This window comes from Ranitomeya imitator, chromosome 2 (assembly GCF_032444005.1).
Source record: "Ranitomeya imitator isolate aRanImi1 chromosome 2, aRanImi1.pri, whole genome shotgun sequence".
Lineage (NCBI taxonomy): Eukaryota > Metazoa > Chordata > Amphibia > Anura > Dendrobatidae > Ranitomeya > Ranitomeya imitator.
The window spans coordinates 51,925,798-51,944,930 of NC_091283.1; positions in this window are offsets into that span (position 1 = coordinate 51,925,798).

A 19,133-nucleotide genomic window follows, 5' to 3' on the forward strand; every position below is an offset into this window, starting at 1 on the left:
ATGTGCGTCAAACTTTGCATCAGCAGACGCATTAGGGGGATGCTCATGCTTATTATGGCGTTGTCTGCACTAACCAGCCGTGTGCATTCCTCAAAACACTGAAGGACTTGACACATGTCTTGAATCTTCGACCACTGCACACCTGACAACTCCATGTCTGCCATCCTACTGCCTGCCCGTGTATGTGTATCCTCCCACAAAAACATAACAGCCCGCCTCTGTTCGCACAGTCTCTGAAGCATGTGCAGTGTTGAGTTCCACCTTGTTGCAACGTCTATGATTAGGCGATGCTGGGGAAGGTTCAAAGAACGCTGATAGGTCTGCATACGGCTGGAGTGTACGGGCGAACGGCGGATATGTGAGCAAAGTCCACGCACTTTGAGGAGCAGGTCGGATAACCCCGGATAACTTTTCAGGAAGCACTGAACCACCAGGTTTAAGGTGTGAGCCAGGCAAGGAATGTGTTTCAGTTGGGAAAGGGAGATGGCAGCCATGAAATTCCTTCCGTTATCATTCACTACCTTGCCTGCTTCAAGATCTACAGTGCCCAGCCACGACTGCGTTTCTTTCTGCAAGAACTCGGACAAAACTTCCGCGGTGTGTCTGTTGTCGCCCAAACACTTCATAGCCAATACAGCCTGCTGACGTTTGCCAGTAGCTGCCCCATAATGGGAGACCTGGTGTGCAACAGTGGCAGCTGCGGATGGAGTGGTTGTGCGACTGCGGTCTGTGGACGAGCTCTCGCTTCTGCAGGAGGACGAAGAGGAGGAGGAGGGGGTGCGAACGGCTACAGCCAATTGTTTCCTAGACCGTGGGCTAGGCAGAACTGTCCCAAACTTGCTGTCCCCTGTGGACCCTGCATCCACCACATTTAACCAGTGTGCCGTGATGGACACGTAACGTCCCTGGCCATGCCTACTGGTCCATGCATCTGTTGTCAGGTGCACCTTTGTGCTCACAGATTGCCTGAGTGCATGGACGATGCGCTCTTTAACATGCTGGTGGAGGGCTGGGATGGCTTTTCTGGAAAAAAAGTGTCGACTGGGTAGCTCGTAGCGTGGTACAGCGTAGTCCATCAGGGCTTTGAAAGCTTCGCTTTCAACTAACCGGTAGGGCATCATCTCTAACGAGATTAGTCTAGCTATGTGTGCGTTCAAACCCTGTGTACGCGGATGCGAGGCTAAGTACTTCCTTTTTCTAACCATAGTCTCATGTAGGGTGAGCTGGACTGGGGAGCTGGAGATCGTGGAACTAGTGGGGGTGCCGGTGGACATGGCAGACTGAGAGACGGTGGGAGATGGTATTGTTGCCACCGGTGCCCTAGATGCAGTGTTTCCTACTACGAAACTGGTGATTCCCTGACCCTGACGGCTTTGGCCTGGCAAAGAAACCTGCACAGATACTGCAGGTGGTGCGGAAAATGGTGGCCCTACACTGCCGGAAGGGATGTTGTGTTGCTGACTAGCTTCATTGGCCGAGGGTGCTACAACCTTAAGGGACGTTTGGTAGTTAGTCCAGGCTTGCAAATGCATGGTGGTTAAATGTCTATGCATGCAACTTGTATTGAGACTTTTCAGATTCTGTCCTCTGCTTAAGGTAGTTGAACATTTTTGACAGATGACTTTGCGCTGATCAATTGGATGTTGTTTAAAAAAATGCCAGACTGCACTCTTTCTAGCATCGGATACCTTTTCAGGCATAGCAGACTGAGCTTTAACCGGATGGTCACGCTGTCCTCCAACCGGTTTTAGCTTTGCCACGCGTTTTGGGCAAGATACGGGCCCGGCAGATGGAACCTGTTGCGATGTTGATGCCTGCTGCGGCCCCTCCTCCTCCGCTTCAGAACTGCTGCCGCCTGCACCCTGTTCCCCCAATGGCTGCCAATCGGGGTCAAGAACTGGGTCATCTATTACCTCTTCTTGTAGCTCGTGTGCAACTTCGTCTGTGTCACCGTGGCGGTCGGTGGTATAGCGTTCGTGATGGGGCAACATAGTCTCATCAGGGTCTGATTCTTGATCAGCACCCTGCGATGGCAATGTTGTGGTCTGAGTCAAAGGACCAGGATAGTAGTCTGGCTGTGGCTGTCATCAGTGCACTCCATGTCAGATTCAACTTGTAATGGGCATGGACTGTTAACTGCTTCACTTTCTAAGCCAGGGACGGTATGTGTAAAGAGCTCCATGGAGTAACCCGTTGTGTCGCCTGCTGCATTCTTCTCTGTTGTTGTTTTTGCTGAAGAGGACAAGGAAGCGACTTGTCCCTGACCGTGAACATCCACTAACGACGCGCTGCTCTGAGATTTACCAGTTTCACGAGAGGAGGCAAAAGAGCTAGAGGCTGAGTCAGCAAGATAAGCCAAAACTTGCTCTTGCTGCTCCGGCTTTAAAAGCGGTTTTCCTACTCCCAGAAAAGGGAGCGTTCGAGGCCTTGTGTAGCCAGACGACGAACCTGGCTCCACAGCTCCAGACTTAGGTGCAATATTTTTTTTCCCACGACCAGCTGATGCTCCACCACTACCACTACCCTCATTACCAGCTGACAATGAACGCCCCTGGCCACGACCTCTTCCACCAGACTTCCTCATTGTTTTAAAAACGTTAACAAACGAACGGTATTTGTTGCTGTCACACAACTTACACGGTGAGCTATAACTTCAGTATGATTTAGCTACCCCTTTACAGGTGGGTGAGACCACAACGAAAATCAGCCACAATGTTACACACTCTGTTGTTGTTGGCAACAAATGAGATGGCACACACGCAGGACTGTCACTGAAGCGCAAATGTAAATATTTATCTCCCACTGATTTGTGTTTGTTTTTTTTTTAAAGGGAGACTTCAGAAAAAAAAAATTTAAAAAAAAATTATTTTTTACAGAAGAATTTATAAAACAAATAAAATGAAATGATTGTTTCAGGGAGAATTTAGGAAAAAAAAAAAAGGCTTTGTAGGGCCCACTGAGTGAGAGAGGACGCACACAGGAGTCAGGAGTGGCACACAAGCCCAGAGGCCAATATTAATCTCCCACCGATTGATTTAGTTATTTTTTTTGGTAGATTTTGGAACCCAAATCAAGCAAAAAAATTAATAGGCTTTCTATGGCCCACAATTGGGGAGAGAGAGAGAGATGGCACACCCAGGAGTCAAGACTGGCACACAAGCAGAAGGGGCAATATGAATCTCCCACAGTTTTTTTTTTTTTTTTTTTTTTCAGGGAGACTTGAGAGAAAAAAAAAAACCAAAAAAATGATTTTTTTCAGGAATAATTTAGAAACCAAAGAAAATAAAATGATTGTTTCAGGGAGAATTTAGAAAACAAATAAAACAAAAAATAGGCTTTCTAGGGCCCACTGAGTGACAGATGACGCACACAGGAGTCAGGAGTGGCACACAAGCCCAGAGGCCAATATTAATCTCCCACTGATTGATTTAGTGATTTTTTTCAGGTAGATTTTGGAACCCAAATCAAGCAAAAAAATTAATAGGCTTTCTATGGCCCACAATTGGGGAGAGAGAGAGAGATGGCACACCCAGGAGTCAAGACTGGCACACAAGCAGAAGGGGCAATATGAATCTCCCACAGTTTTTTTTTTTTTTTTTTTTCAGGGAGACTTGAGAGAAAAAAAAAAAACAAAAAAAAATGATTTTTTTCAGGAATAATTTAGAAACCAAAGAAAATAAAATGATTGTTTCAGGGAGAATTTAGAAAACAAATAAAACAAAAAAATAGGCTTTCTAGGGCCCACTGAGTGACAGATGACGCACACAGGAGTCAGGAGTGGCACACAAGCCCAGAGGCCAATATTAATCTCCCACTGATTGATTTAGTGATTTTTTTCAGGTAGATTTTGGAACCCAAATCAAGCAAAAAAATTAATAGGCTTTCTATGGCACACTGAGTGAGAGATGGCACACACAGGAGTAAGGAGTGGCACACAAGCCCTGAGGCCAATATTTTTCTCCCACTGATTGATTGATTGATTTTTTCAGGTAGAATTAGGAACCCAAATCAACCCAAAAAATAAATAGGCTTTCTATGGCCCACTATTTGTGAGAGAGATGGCACGCTCAGGACTGGCACACAAGCCCAGAGGCCAATATTAATCTCCCACTTTTTTTTTTTTTCCAGGGAAAATTTATAAACCCAATAAAAAAAATAATAATAAATAGGCTTTCTATGGCCCACTATCTGAGAGAGAGAGATGGCACGCTTAGGACTGGCACACAAGCCCAAAGGCCAATATTAATCTCCCACTGATTGATTGATTGATTTTTTCAGGTAGAATTATGAACCCAAATCAACCAAAAAAATAAATAGGCTTTCTATGGCCCACTATTTGTGAGAGAGATGGCACGCTCAGGACTGGCACACAAGCCCAGAGGCCAATATTAATCTCCCACTTTTTTTTTTTTTCCAGGGAAAATTTATAAACCCAATAAAATAATAAAAAAATAGGCTTTCTATGGCCCACTATCTGAGAGAGAGAGAGATGGCACGCTTAGGACTGGCACACAAGCCCAAAGGCCAATATTAATCTCCCACCGATTGATTTATTGATTTTTTCAGGTAGAATTTAGAACCCAAATCAAGCAAAAAAATTAATAGGCTTTCTATGGCCCACTGAGTGAGAGATGGCACACACAGGAGTAAGGAGTGGCACACAAGCCCTGAGGCCAATATTTTTCTCCCACTGATTGATGTTGTGATTGTTTCTGGTAGATTTTGGAACCCAAATCAAGCAAAAAAATAAATAGGCTTTCTATGGCCCACTGAGTGAGAGATGACACAGACAGAGATGGCACTCTAGCAGAAATGTCAATCTTAATCTCCCACAAAAAAAAAAAAAAAAAAAAAAAGGAACTGTCCTTCAATTATTATCTCCCTGCAGTAATCTCAGCCAGGTATGGCAGGCAGCAATAAGGAGTGGACTGATGCACAAATTAAATAAAAAGTGTGGACAAACAAACAAGATAGCTGTGCAGAAAGGAAGGAACAAGAGGATTTGTGCTTTGAAAAAAGCAGTTGCTTTGCACAGCGGCGTACACACAGCAATGCAGCTATCAGGGAGCCTTCTAGGGCAGCCCAATGAGCTACAGCGCTGAGGAAAAAAAAAAAAAAAAAAGGAGCTTTCACTGTCCCTGCACACCGAAGGTGGTGTTGGGCAGTGGAAATCGCTACAGCACAAGCGGTTTTGTGGTTAATGGACCCTGCCTAACGCTATCCCTGCTTCTGACGAAGCGGCAGCAACCTCTCCCTAAGCTCAGATCAGCAGCAGTAACATGGCGGTCGGCGGGAACTCCCCTTTATAGCCCCTGTGATGCCGCAGACAGCAAGCGAATCACTGCAATGCCCTTCTCTAAGATGGTGGGGACCAGGACCTATGTCATCACACTGCCCACACTCTGCGTTTACCTTCATTGGCTGAGAAATGGCGCTTTTCGCATCATTGAAACGCGACTTTGGCGCGAAAGTCGCGTACCGCATGGCCGACCACGCACAGGGGTCGGATCGGGTTTCATGAAACTTGACTTCGCCAAAAGTCGGCGACTTTTGAAAATGTTCGACCCGTTTCGCTCAACCCTAGTGGAGAAGATTTTGGATTCTCGTATTTCGAGACAGAAACTCCAGTACCTGGTCAAGTGGAAGGGTTATGGTCAGGAAGATAATTCCTGGGTTTTTGCCTCTGATGTTCATGCTGCCAATCTAGTTCGTGCCTTTCATTTGGCTCGTCCAGATCGGCCTGGGGGCTCTGGTGAGGGTTCGGTGACCCCTCCTCAAGGGGGGGTACTGTTGTGAATTCTGTTTTCGAACTCCCTCCTGTGGTCATGAATGGTACTTCGGTGAGTTCTGTCCATGGACTCCCTCTGGTGGCTGTGAGAGAAGCTGCTGCTTCTGAGGTTCCTTCCACAGGTGACGTAGTTTATTCTTTGGCTGGCTGTTCTGTTTAACTCCACTCAGATCGTTACTCCATGCCAGCTGTCAATGTTCTTGTACTGGTTCAGTTCGCTATTGGATCTTTCTGGTGACCTGTCTACTCCAGCAGAAGCTAAGTCCCTGCTAGCTAATTATTTGTTCATTGTTTCCTTGTCCAGTTGGCTATCATGATTTTGTCTTGCTAGCTGGAAGCTCTGGGATGCAGAGTGGCACCTCCGCACCGTGAGTCGGTGCGGAGGTCTTTTTGCACACTCTGCGTGGTTTTTTGTAGTTTTTTGTGCTGACCGCAAAGATACCTTTTCTATCCTCAGTCTGTTTAATAAGTCTGGCCTCCCTTTGCTGAAACCTGTTTCATCTCTGTGTTTGTGACTTTCATCTTAACTCACAGTCAATATATGTGGGGGCTGCCTTTTCCTTTGGGGAATTTCTCTGAGGCAAGGTAGGCTTTATTTTCTATTTTTAGGGCTAGTTAGCTCTTAGGCTGTGAAGAGGCGTCTAGGTCGTGTTAGGTACGCTCCACGGCTATTTCTAGCAGACATGTTCTATAGATATCAGTTTGGGGTACATACAATGTTTTGATCGCTTTTTATATGTGATTGCACCTTTAAGTGGGAGGTGCAGCAACTGAAAAATAGCAATTCTGGGGTTTCATTTTATATATTTATTTTGCTTCACAAAGTTTCCTGTTTGGATTAAATCATTTAAAATTTTGATAAATTGGAATTTTATGGATGCAGTGATGCCAAATCTGTTTATTTTTTTTTTACGTCTGATTCAATTTTTTACAGTATGTGCTTTTCTTTGTTTAAAAACTTTTTAAAACTTTTTTGTTATAGTCTTCATAGAGGACTTAAACCTTCGATCAACTGAACACTTGTTCTATATACCACAAAACAACTGCATAGGACAGGCCGGAGCGAGCCGCCCCCTCCCCCCCAAGGCTAAGCGGAGGCCAGCATGACAATGGGTTGGAAAGGAGGGGGTGGGGCTGAAAGGGTTAACAGTACTAGGGGGCGGGGGGGCTAGTGGAAGAGAGGGTTAGGGAAGTGTCAGGGGGCGGGGGCCGGTCAGTTCCCGCTCACCAGCACTGGAAGCAGAAGCATCATGTCAGGTGTGGACGCTGTGCTGCAGAGCCTGAGGGCGGCTGCAGCCTCCCGGCCTCCTGGATGGCTGGAGGCACAGGTTGCCCACCTGCTGGATGGTGGCGCCGGCGGCAGTGGATCCTCGCCGGCGGTCCCCCACCTCGATCGGCGGGCTCGGCGGACACGGCCCCCCGAGCGCCTATCGCCGGATCCTGGGCCTAGCGCCCCCCGCAGGCGTAGGAGCCCCTCCCGGGACCCTCCAGGCCGGGCGCCAGTAAGAGCAGCGGCGAGTAGGCCCCGGCCTGGGAGGAATCCGACTGCCAGGCGGGGCGCAGCGGCGGTTGCAAGGCCCTCACCTCGTGGTGCGGTGGGGGCGGAGCCAAGACGCGCCGGGCAGCGCTTGGGGCCTAGAGCAGCGGGAGGCCGCGGCGGTGCCGGTCCCGCCGCGCGGCCTGCCTCGGCGGTGCGAGCGGGGCCCAGAGGAGCGGTGGATGGAAGCGGGGCGGGCGGCCCGAGGCAGGACGGCGCTGGGTCGGCCCCTACAACAGCGGCAGGGGGTCCCCCTGCTCCAGGGCTTTGGAGCGGACAGCCTCCTGCGGCGGCCTGGAGTGCGGCTGGCGCCGGTCAGCAGGATGTGCCCTCGCCGGTCCAGGCGGCGTCTCCCCCTATCGCGTGGAGTCCGAATCCGGGGTCCCAAGGGCCAGCGGCGTCCCGTAGCAGCGGGTCTGACGGACACCTCCAAGGCACATCGGTGGACGGGTCGGTGGCGGATTGGGCCGTCCGTGGACGTCCGGATACCAGCACTCCGGCTGGAGGGACCACAGATCCCTTGCAGCCCGGTGAGTATGCGTCTGTGTCTCGTGTGTGTTCTTTTGATGCTAGTGCGCCTGCGCTTAGTGGGGGTCAGGGAGCGTTTAGCGGCGTAGCTGCGGCGGTGGTGGCAGGCGGCGGTGAAGCGGCAGGGGTACGGGAGCTTTTGGTTAATGTGCAGAACCTACTAGCTAGATTGGATCGTGATGTGGCTCCGCAGGGTTTTCTGGGTGCTTGGTCTGGTGTATCACGGAGTCCGGTTAGTGCAGCAGCAGTGCAGGCTGAGGTTGCTGAGCCAGTTTCGGTTTCTGTGCAGACCGAAAAGGAGAAGGAGTGTAGGGTCCATTTAGATGATAGGGCGCACGGCGAAGTATACGTGTGTTTTGAGGGCCCGTTGGGGGCGCATCTTAAGAAAGAGGTCAGGGAGAAGATTAGCAAGGACGAGTACGTTGAAATTTTTTCACTGCTCCCCCTAGAGAAATTTAACATTGACAAGGGGAAGAAGGAGGATTTAAAAAAGGAGGAGGAAGAGAAACGGCGTTGGCGTTTGATTCCCCAGACTTTTGCAAATTGGCTTCAGGCTTTTGCCATTTTGGCCAGTGTTATTGGCGAGAAGGCTCCGGAGAATTGCTTGGGGCTATTTTGCTACATGGACTCCATCAGCGAGGCTCATAGGGTGTATGGCGGTCAGGCGTGGCTGAGGTACGATGAGCAGTTTAGGCAGAGAAAAGCTGTGCGGCCGGCCATTAGGTGGGACCAGAAAGATATTGGTCTCTGGTTGCGCGTGATGGCGCAGTACAAGTTCGGCCATCCCTTTCAAGGGGGGGCCGGTGGGTCCGGCCATGGATCTCAGTCCGGTGCAGGGAGCTCCTCAGGCAGCGCCGGTCAGGCAGGCGGACAGAAGTTGGGCGTCTGCTGGCAATTTAATGAGGGACAGTGCAAATTTGGAAGCAATTGTAGATTTAAACATTTGTGCTCCCACTGCAGTGGCTCCTCCCACGGAGCCGCGAAGTGCTTTAAGAAGGGCAAGGCAAAATCAGGTTCAGGTAATTCCCATGGGGGAGACTCCGGTGATGGTGGAAAGGATGGTCCCTTATCTAAGTAGGTACCCGGATAAGGAAAAGGCGGCACTGTTATTGTCCGGTTTTACGGAAGGTTTTTTTATTCCGGCACCTCCTTTTGTGGTTCCCGATGTTAGAAATAATTTGCATTCAGCCTTGTTACACTCTGAGGTGGTTTCAGAGAAGTTACGTAAGGAGGTGGCTCTGGGCCGCATGGCTGGCCCTTTTGACCACGCTCCGTTTGAGGACCTAGTTGTTTCCCCTCTGGGGGTGGTCCCTAAGAAGGAAGCGGGTAAATTTCGCCTTATTCAGCACCTGTCGTATCCTAAGGGTAGGTCGGTGAACGACGGCATCAATCCTGAGTTGTGCTCGGTGGTTTACGCATCATTTGATGAAGCGGTAGTTTGCGTGCAGAGATGCGGAAAAGGCGCCCTGCTTGCAAAGACGGACATAGAATCCGCTTTTCGATTGTTGCCGGTTCATCCGTCTAGCGTTAGACTTCTTGGATGCTTTTGGGAGGATAAATATTTTGTTGACAGATGTTTGCCCATGGGTTGTTCGCTGTCTTGTGCTCTGTTTGAGGCGTTTAGTTCCTTTTTGGAATGGGTGGTACGGGACGTGTCTGGTTGTGACGCGGTTCTACACTACCTAGACGATTTTTTGTGCATCGGCCCGGCGGGGACCGATTGCTGTGCAAGGATTTTGAGTGCGATTGAATGGGTGGCTTTGCGGTTTGGGGTCCCTCTGGCCCCGGGCAAGACGGAAGGCCCGAGTACATGCTTGTGTTTCTTAGGCATAGTCATTGATACCATGCGGTGGGAGTTTCGTTTGCCTGAGGACAAATTGACGGGCCTACGGGAAGACGTTGTGCGGACTGGTCGCCTGCGTAAGTTGCCGTTGCGAGACCTGCAATCACTGCTCGGTAAACTTAATTTCGCTTGTCGAGTCATGCCAATGGGGCGAGTTTTTTCTAGGAGGTTGGCTAGCGCTACGGCGGGAGTTAAGGCTCCGCACCATTTCGTGCGGTTATCAGCTGAGCACAAGGAGGATTTGGCAGTGTGAAGTGAGTTCCTGAAGTCATATAACGGTAGGTCGTTGTTTATGGCGGGCGTGATTGACAACGAGTCGTTGGAATTATTCACTGACGCGGCTGGAGGTTCGGGTTTTGGAGCGTATTTTCAAGGGCAATGGTGCGCGGCAAAGTGGCCTGCGAGTTGGATTTCTACCGGTTTAGTTCGTAACATTGCTCTCCTGGAGATTTTCCTGATTTTGGTATCTGTGCACTTGTGGCAAGATAATTTTCGGAACAGGCGTGTTCGTTTTCGCTGCGATAACATGGGGGTGGTGTGCGCGATTAATGGCTTGTCTGCATCATCGCCGCCGGTGGTTTGCGTGTTACGGCGTTTGGTGCTATTGTGTTTGACTTTGAACGCGCATGTTACAGCGTCGCATGTGCCTGGAGTTCATAACTCTATCGCTGACTCTCTTTCTCGTTTACAGTTCGATCGTTTTCGGTCATTGGCCCCGGAGGCGGAGATGGTCGGTTTGGAGTGCCTCCAGAACTTTGGCTAGCGGTGTCCGGGACGCTCAGGCATTGATTAAGGCGTCGTTGGCTCCCAGAACCTGGGAGGCCTATCAGGCAATCTGGCAGGAGTGGGAGGTTTTGCTAGTGGCGGCATCTGGAGGGTGGAGCCACCAGGATCAGATTGGGATCCTGTTGTCATGGTTAAGCCGGGGGGCATCAGCGGGTTGGTCTCCTGCAAAAGTGTCAAGAGTCATGGCGGCTCTTGCCTTTGGTTGCAAATTGCGGGGTCAGGACGATATCACCAAGTCCTTTCTGGTGCAGAGGGCCGTAAAAGGTTTTAGGCGGCGGCCCAGAGGAACAGATTCTAGGCGGCCTGTGTCTTTTAACGTTTTGGAAAAATTGGGCGAAGCGTTGTCTTCATTGTGTTCTTCGTTTTTTGAGCTTTGTTTATTTCGGCTGGCGTTTTCATTGGCCTTTTTTTGGGCCTTTAGAGTAGGAGAGTTGGTGGCACCAAACAAAAAAGGGCCGGGGGGTTTATTGGCCAGGGACGTATTGTTGGCTGAGGGCCAGGTGGAGTTATGGTTGCGACGGTCAAAATCGGATCAGGAGGGGCGGGGCAGCAGAATTGTGGTGGGCTCAGTTGCGGGGTCCGTTATGTGTCCAGTCTCTTGCCTTAGCATCTTTTGGGGCCTGCAGCCTAGGCGGGATGGGGCTTTGTTATGTCACCAGGACGGTTCCTGCTTGTCTCGATACCAGTTTACGGCGGTTTTCAAAAAGGCGATTTCCTCGGTGGGTTTGGATGGGGCTTGCTTCGCCCCTCACTCCTTCCGGATAGGAGCCGCAACTGAAGCGGCAATTGGGGGATTGGGGGATTCCGCCATTCGTAGGATCGGTAGGTGGCACTCCAACCGCTTTAGGAGTTATGTGCGGCCACAAGGGGTGGTCGATGGGGTCTTATAGGCTTGATGGAGCGTTTTGCTGCAGTAGGGGACAGTTGTTAAGTTTGTGTTTTGTTTTCCAGGTCACCAAGGTTTATTGGTGTGGATTCTTGGACACTCGTACGTGCACTGGGGAGCTCTGCGAGCCGACGTTCGGACGGAGGGCAGGCAACTGGGCTTTGATCGAAGCGTCGCAGTTATCCGGTGGCTCGGTTTTCGGGGTATGGCCTGGAATCACATGTTGCGGGAGATCCAGAACAGCGTGAGACTGGACAGAGCCCTCGACGTTTTGGTTTTGCACGTGGGGGGTAACGATCTCGGGGTCCGACCTTTTCGGGAGTTGGTTAGAGACATAAAACAGGACTGTTTGCGTTTGTGGGTTTTGTACCCGGGATTGACTATCGTCTGGTCCGAAATTGTGCCGCGGAAACGGTGGAAGCACATGCGGTCTTTGCAAAAAATTGATAAGGCCCGCATAAAGGTGAACAGGGCGGTGTCTGCCTTTGTGGTTAGGAATGGGGGCGCGGCGGTCAGACATTTTGAACTGGAATCAGGACATGGGGAGTATTGGTTGGCGGACGGCATTCATTTGAATGCTGTCGGAATGGATTTTTGGGCTCTCGGGTTACAGGAGGGCATTGAGAAGGCCATAGCTTTTCGGTCGGGTGGGGTCTCGGGCCTTTAAGGTGTTCAAAGGCCTCTCGTTGTGGCGGTTGGGGGGAGTCCTTGGAGTTGGTGGAAATTGGTTTGGGGGGTCCATAGGTATATGGCTCCTCTGTTTTGAAGTTTATTATGTTTCGGATCTGGTGATTGGTGGTGGGGAGTTCCGGCAGGGGAGGTCGGATCTCACGTTTTTACCGCGAACAGTGAACCCTCTTGTGGGGTTTTTGGTGCTCCCGAGCCAGGCTTACAACGGCTGGGAGTAAAATATGGTTTGAGTTATGTTCGCGGTATGGTTAAAATCACCAGATTCTTTTGGGCTCCAAGGACTTCCCCTAGTTTTGAAATGTATGCTTTTACATTAATTGTTAACTGTTGTTTTGTTTAATAAACAGGCTGCTGTGGCCTACATAATTCCAAAGAAACTCTTGTCTCTGTCTTAATTGGGAGAATGGGTTCGGGTGGTTGCGCTGGGAGAGAAAGGTAAGGGGCTGTAAGAGTGTCAGCGGAGGTATCTCCCTCTTTCCCAGGAGGCTTCGACAATACCAGGGTCAAGGACAGGCCGGAGCGAGCCGCCCCCTCCCCCCAAGGCTAAGTGGAGGCCAGCATGACAATGGGTTGGAGAGGAGGGGGTGGGGCTGAAAGGGTTAACAGTACTAGGGGGCGGGGGGGCTAGTGGAAGAGAGGGTTAGGGAAGTGTCAGGGGGCGGGGGCCGGTCAGTTCCCGCTCACCAGCACTGGAAGCATCCCTCCCTCCCGCCCTTTTTGGTTTGTGGTTCTGTGGGGTTACATTACTCGCGGTGAGCGGGTAGTTATAGTATTCATATGGTTCTTTTCGGGTCATTGCGGCCGGGGCGGTTGGGGGGAGTCCTTGGAGTTGGTGGAAATTGGTTTGGGGGGTCCATAGGTATATGGCTCCTCTGTTTTGAAGTTTATTATGTTTCGGATCTGGTGATTGGTGGTGGGGAGTTCCGGCAGGGGTGGTCGGATCTCACGTTTTTACCGCGAACAGTGAACCCTCTTGTGGGGTTTTTGGTGCTCCCGAGCCAGGCTTACAACGGCTGGGAGTAAAATATGGTTTGAGTTATGTTCGTGGTATGGTTAAAATCACCAGATTCTTTTGGGCTCCAAGGACTTCCCCTAGTTTTGAAATGTATGCTTTTACATTAATTGTTAACTGTTGTTTTGTTTAATAAACAGGCTGCTGTGGCCTACATAATTCCAAAGAAACTCTTGTCTCTGTCTTAATTGGGAGAATGGGTTCGGGTGGTCGCGCTGGGAGAGAAAGGTAAGGGGCTGTAAGAGTGTCAGCGGAGGTATCTCCCTCTTTCCCAGGAGGCTTCGACAATACCAGGGTCATGCAGTATATAGGAAAAAATCAGTCTCCTACGAAGCCCAGCCTGTGACTGGGCTTCACAGAGGAACCAACATGGCAGCCATGAGAGCGTTAAGCAGACACTGACTGCTATGGCAACACATTGGCACTCCATAATCATGTCATAGAGGGGGGTGATGGGAACCCAGAAAAGCTCTGCACCCAAGGTCACACCCATTTGCCATTGCTAGAGATGGACAGTGACATTTAAGGGGATATCAGCTCCAATTATTGCTGTTCAAGACAGATGTCGGCTGTAAAAGATAGCCGGCATCTTCCAGGTACTATACAGTTTCAGCTTCTCCATCCATTCCTTATACCAGCACCTGATATATTCCATACATGTATGGCCAATGTTGGGAAGGAGTTAAACATCAAAATAATCTTTTCAAATAAAAATCTTTAGAACTTGTGCAATAAAATTAATGTAAAACTAGTGTAGTATGTATCACAATATTTTGTGTACTTTGATGGAGCTATGACAAAACATAGAATCCAAATAAACAAAAAAGAACAGAAAACAGACCATAACGCGGTACTCTTAGTTTTCTTGCCTATGTTTTATCTCATCTTAAAATGCAAACCTTGAAAAATAAAATAGAATGACAAAATCCAAGCTTAGGCTACATGCCTTTTGTCTAAACAACTGAGCATGGCCATATTTTTGGCAGGTTCAAAATAAATTTTATATCAGGCACAGTACCAATAGTGCCAGCTAGGGCTATCAACCGTCCAGAAACTCCTGGACAGTCCCCCAAAAAATGGTCACTTTTCTTGTTGAAGAAACTTATACAGATAATTGTTGGAGTTATCGTGATTTTACATCTTACAGTGAATGCAGCTAATGCCTTCATATCAGAGGAATGGGCTGTAGACATGTAACAACAATCTTAATAATGTATTATGGCAAAAGTGACCGGACGGGGGCTCTGACCCAGAAGCTGGGGCGTGGTTATAAGTGAAAGCGCGCTCAGCATCAGGCAGTTTCCCACCCCATGACAGAGGCAAGGTGCAAGGGGTGTGCAGCCAGGCCGCCATGACATGTGGCGGATCCAATGCCGGGATGCTGCCGGAGCCCCCCACAGTAATAAGGAAAGAGCCAGGAGCCCTGTTCAGCTAAGTGCCCACAAGTCTAAGAACCAGGGCAGAGTTCAGGACTGTTCGCTGCTGCCTTCGTTGTCAGATCGTGGTCTGCAGGACTTCGCTGGAGAAGCAGCGCACCAGTGATTGTCGGTGTTTCAGCCTTGGCGAGAACATGCAGTGCACAGCACAGAGAGAAAAGTGCAGATTGTCCAGTAGCTGGCAGAGATCGAGGTGCCGTGTGCTTTGTGACCATGAGTAGAGCGCACGTGCCGCAAAGAGAGAACCGAGTACAGGATAGACTGTTGTAACCCACCATACCAGCATATACTTTCCCACCCACGTGAGACCCTGACTGTGTTGTGGTCTTGTTGGCTCCGGGCGCATATATTCATGGACTAGGGGATCAGTTGAAGGTACCGGACACCGACCACTCCTGCCAGGAGACGGACTGTTGTTTTCAGGACCACATTGAAACAGCACCACGCCAGCCGTTCTTGGCGTCATCGCCTGCTCCGTAATTACGATACACTTTATTGATCCCGTGGGAAATTATGGTATCACAGCAGCACAACTTAAATCATAAAAATCATAAAGGAATTACATAGTTGACATGACAGTGGAGTTGACAGAAGAACATTATACATTAGAATAGCAGATACACAACAAGTGAACTGAAATGTAGAGAAATAAGTAGACATTCACCTTGGTGGTTTAACCCTAATGTTATTGTTGTACATTCCCCATAGCAGTTGGCACAAACGATTTCCTATATTTTTCCTTCTTACACCTCAGGAGTATTAGCCGGTTGCTGAAGGTGCTCTTCTGTCTCATGAATAGCTCATATAATGGATGTGCATTATTGTTCATAATCGCCATACACTTTTTCAGAGTTCTTTTCTCCACTACCTCCTCAAGAGAGTCCAGATTACAGCCCACAGCAGAACTTGCCTTCTTAATAATCTCATTCAGCTTATTAGCATCAGAGGCCCGCACACTACTACCCCAGCACGTGATTGCAAAAAAGATGGCACTTGCCACCACAGATTGGTAGAACATTTCTAACATTTTGCTGCACACATTAAAAGACCTCAGTTTTCTTAGGAAATACAATCTGCTCATCCCATTCTTGTAGACAAACTCTGAGTGGCATCTCCAGTCCAGTTTGCTATCCAAATGGACCCCCAAATATTTGTAACTCTCCACCCGCTCTACCTCCTGACCAGCAATAGTGATCGGTAAGCATACCAACTTAATCCTGCTATAGTTGGCCACCACCTCCTTGGTTTTCTTAACATTTAGTTGTAGATAGTTACCATTGCACCAATCCATGAAATTCGACACCACCCTTCTGTATTCCTCATCCCCCTGATCTCCCCTAATGCATCCCACTACCACGGAGTCATCCGAAAATTTTTGCCACGGCCTGGAAGACGACCGACAGGCTAAGTTGATCTAACACGAACTGCCACTATCTTTTCCCTTGTTTACATTGACTCTGTACATAATTTTGCATCTGAACTGTTTTTGTTCTCCCTTTAACCCCTTCATGACCGGGGGATTTTTCGTTTTTCCGTGTTCGTTTTTCGCTCCCCTCCTTCCCAGAGCCATAACTTTTTTATTTTTCCGTCAATTTGGCCATGTGAGGGCTTATTTTTTGCGGGACGAGTTGTACTTTTGAACAACATCATTGGTTTTAGCATGTCGTGTACTAGAAAACGGGAAAAAAATTCCAAGTGCGGTGAAATTGCAAAAAAAGTGCAATCCCACATTGGTTTTTTGTTTGGCTTTTTTGCTAGGTTCACTAAATGCTAAAAATGACCTGCCATTATGATTCTCCAGGTCATTACGAGTTCTTAGACACCAAACATGACTAGGTTATTTTTTATCTAAGTGGTGAAAAAAAATTCCAAACTTTGCTAAAAAAAAAAAAAAAAAAATTGCGCCATTTTCCGATACTCGTAGCGTCTCCATTTTTCGTGATCTGGGGTCGGTTGAGGGCTTATTTTTTGCGTGCTGAGATGACGTTTTTAATGATAGCATTTCGGTGCAGATACGATCTTTTGATCGCCCGTTATTGCATTTTAATGCAATGTCGCGGCGACCAAAAAAACGTAATTCTGGCGTTTCGAGTTTTTTTCCAGCTACGCTGTTTAGCGATCAGGTTAATACTTTTTTTTATTTGATAGATCGGGCAATTCTGAGCGCGGCGATACCAAATATGCATAGATTTGATATTTTTTTATTGATTTATTTTGATTGGGGCGAAAGGGGGGTGATTTAAACTTTTATGTTTTTTTTATTTTTTTCACATTTTTTTAAACTTTTTTTTTTAACTTTTGCCATGCTTCAATAGCCTCCATGGGAGGCTAGAAGCAGGCACAGCACGATCGGCTCTGCTACATAGCAGCGATCTGCTGATCGCTGCTATGTAGCAGAATTGCACGTGTGCTGTGAGCGCCGACCACAGGGTGGCGCTCACAGCGACGGGCAATCATTAACCATAGAGGTCTCAAGGACCTCTATGGCTACAATGGAGACGCATCGCCGACCCCCGGACATGTGACGGCCGGAAGCGGTAGTTAAATGCCGCTGTCTGCGTTTGACAGCGGCATTTAACTAGTTAATAGGTGCGGGCAGACCGCGATTCTGCCCGCGCCTATTACGGGCACATGTCAGCTGTTCAGAACAGCTGACATGTCCCGGCTTTGGTGCGGGCTCACCGCGGAGCCCTGCATCAAAGCAGGGGAGCCGGCATCGGACGGTATAGTACGTCCGATGCCGGTAAGGGGTTAATTGTTTGCCTACCTGCATGGAGTTTTCCTCTGTTAAGTAAACTTGCTAACTCTTGCTCTGCCTCCTGTCCGTCACTGCATCTCGCAAGCTGCTCACAGATTCACACACAGGAATAGCAATATTGGGCATAGGTAGGTTAGTAAAACAATCACTGATATTTTGTAATAATGCAGGCATGATGTCAGGAGTAGAGGTCTATAATTGGGTGTCATCAGCATTGAGATGGCAGTGAAAATCAAATCTACTGATTGTTTGTCCAATAGGGACAGTATTTAAGAAGAAGAGTGTTAGGTGTCGAGTTCCCGCCGCTGTACAGGGGGAATCTCGAACCATGTCCGCTGCAGTCTCCCATTCTCCTCCAGCTGCAGTGGAACCTGCTCAGCGGAGACGTCGGTCCCAGCGTCTGGCTCAAGCTGATACTGTGCGAATGGTTATTGCTGCCTTTCCAGGTTCTGCCTTTGTAACCAGCACTGATCTGCAGTGAGCAGGCCTTTCTGGGACTATGTCCTGATTTTCCCATACTGAGCATGCCAACGGGTCGACCTCCCATTGGAGGTCGGGGGTCACATGCTCAGGTCCTGTTACGGCTCCTATTGGACCATCAGGAAGGTCTCGAAGCGCTACTGCTTTAAAAAGTTCACATGGCCACTCGACCATGCGCTAGTGTAAACTTATTTACTTGTGTGTGTGTAGATGAATGCCTGTCGATGGATAAAAGTTCCGAATCATTCCCATCCCTAGTGTTGTTGCCTGCTCGCGAATGGTGGAAGCTACCTAGCGCCAGACAGTGCTACTCTGCTCATCAAGCACACAATTCAGCGTCTCTCAGCAGCGGCTGCCAGTGCGCTTTCCTGCCCCTGGTTAGGGTGGGTAGTGGCATTGTATGCACTCTTGTGCGATAAATTATTAGTTCTGTTCTATCCCTGACACCACAGTAGCGGTGTGGTGTGTAAGAGGTCTAGAGGAACTCTTTCCCCATGTCTTGGGGCAGAGTTCTGTGACTTTTTACTTGCGCTCTCTGTGCGGTATCGTGGCCCTGTGACGCAATAGGGTACGCTTCCTTCATACCGTGTGAAGCTAACCCGTGTGTGTATTCACATTATACCGCCATCTAGTCCGCTATTACCAAGCAGCAGGTGTCCATTCAGCACGGTGGACCCCGGACTGCGAATGCACCTCATATCCTTTCTAATTATTATTCCGTCAGTCCTAACAAAGAGGAGGAGGCATGGAACTGATCCCTGAGGAACCACAACAGAAAGAGGAAAAGAAGAGTATGAGGAGCTAGCAAAAAATAAAGTGAAGGAGTGGTCAGAGAGGTAGGAGGAGAACCTGGAAAGAACAGTGTAATTGAGGCCGATAGAGTGGAGCATAGTGAGGAGGAGCTGGTGATCCACAGTGTTGATTGCTCCAAAAAGATTCAGGAGAATCAGCATGGAGCAGTGACCATTAGATTTAGCTGTTAATGGATCATTAGAGATTTTGGTGAGGATAGTTTCAGTAAGTGTAAACAGCTAAAACCAGATTGTAGAGGGTCAAGAAGAGAGTGATCTGAGAGATAGCAGATTAGACGGGAGTGTGCCAAGCATTTCAAGAGTTTAGAGTTGAAGGGAAGATTAGAGGAAGAACTATAGTTAGCAGCACAGTTTTGGTCAAGGGATGTTTATTTACGTAATGGATGTATGCTGGCATGTTTAAATGAGAAGAGAAAAATACCAGATGAGAGGGAGAGGTTGAATATTTTTGTTAAGTGAGTTGTGACAGCCGGGGAAAAGGACTGGAGGAGATGTGAGTGAATAGGATCACTAGTGCAAGTAGTAGGATGAGAAGATGCAAGGAGCTTGAGCACTTCTTCTTCTGTGACTGGTTCTA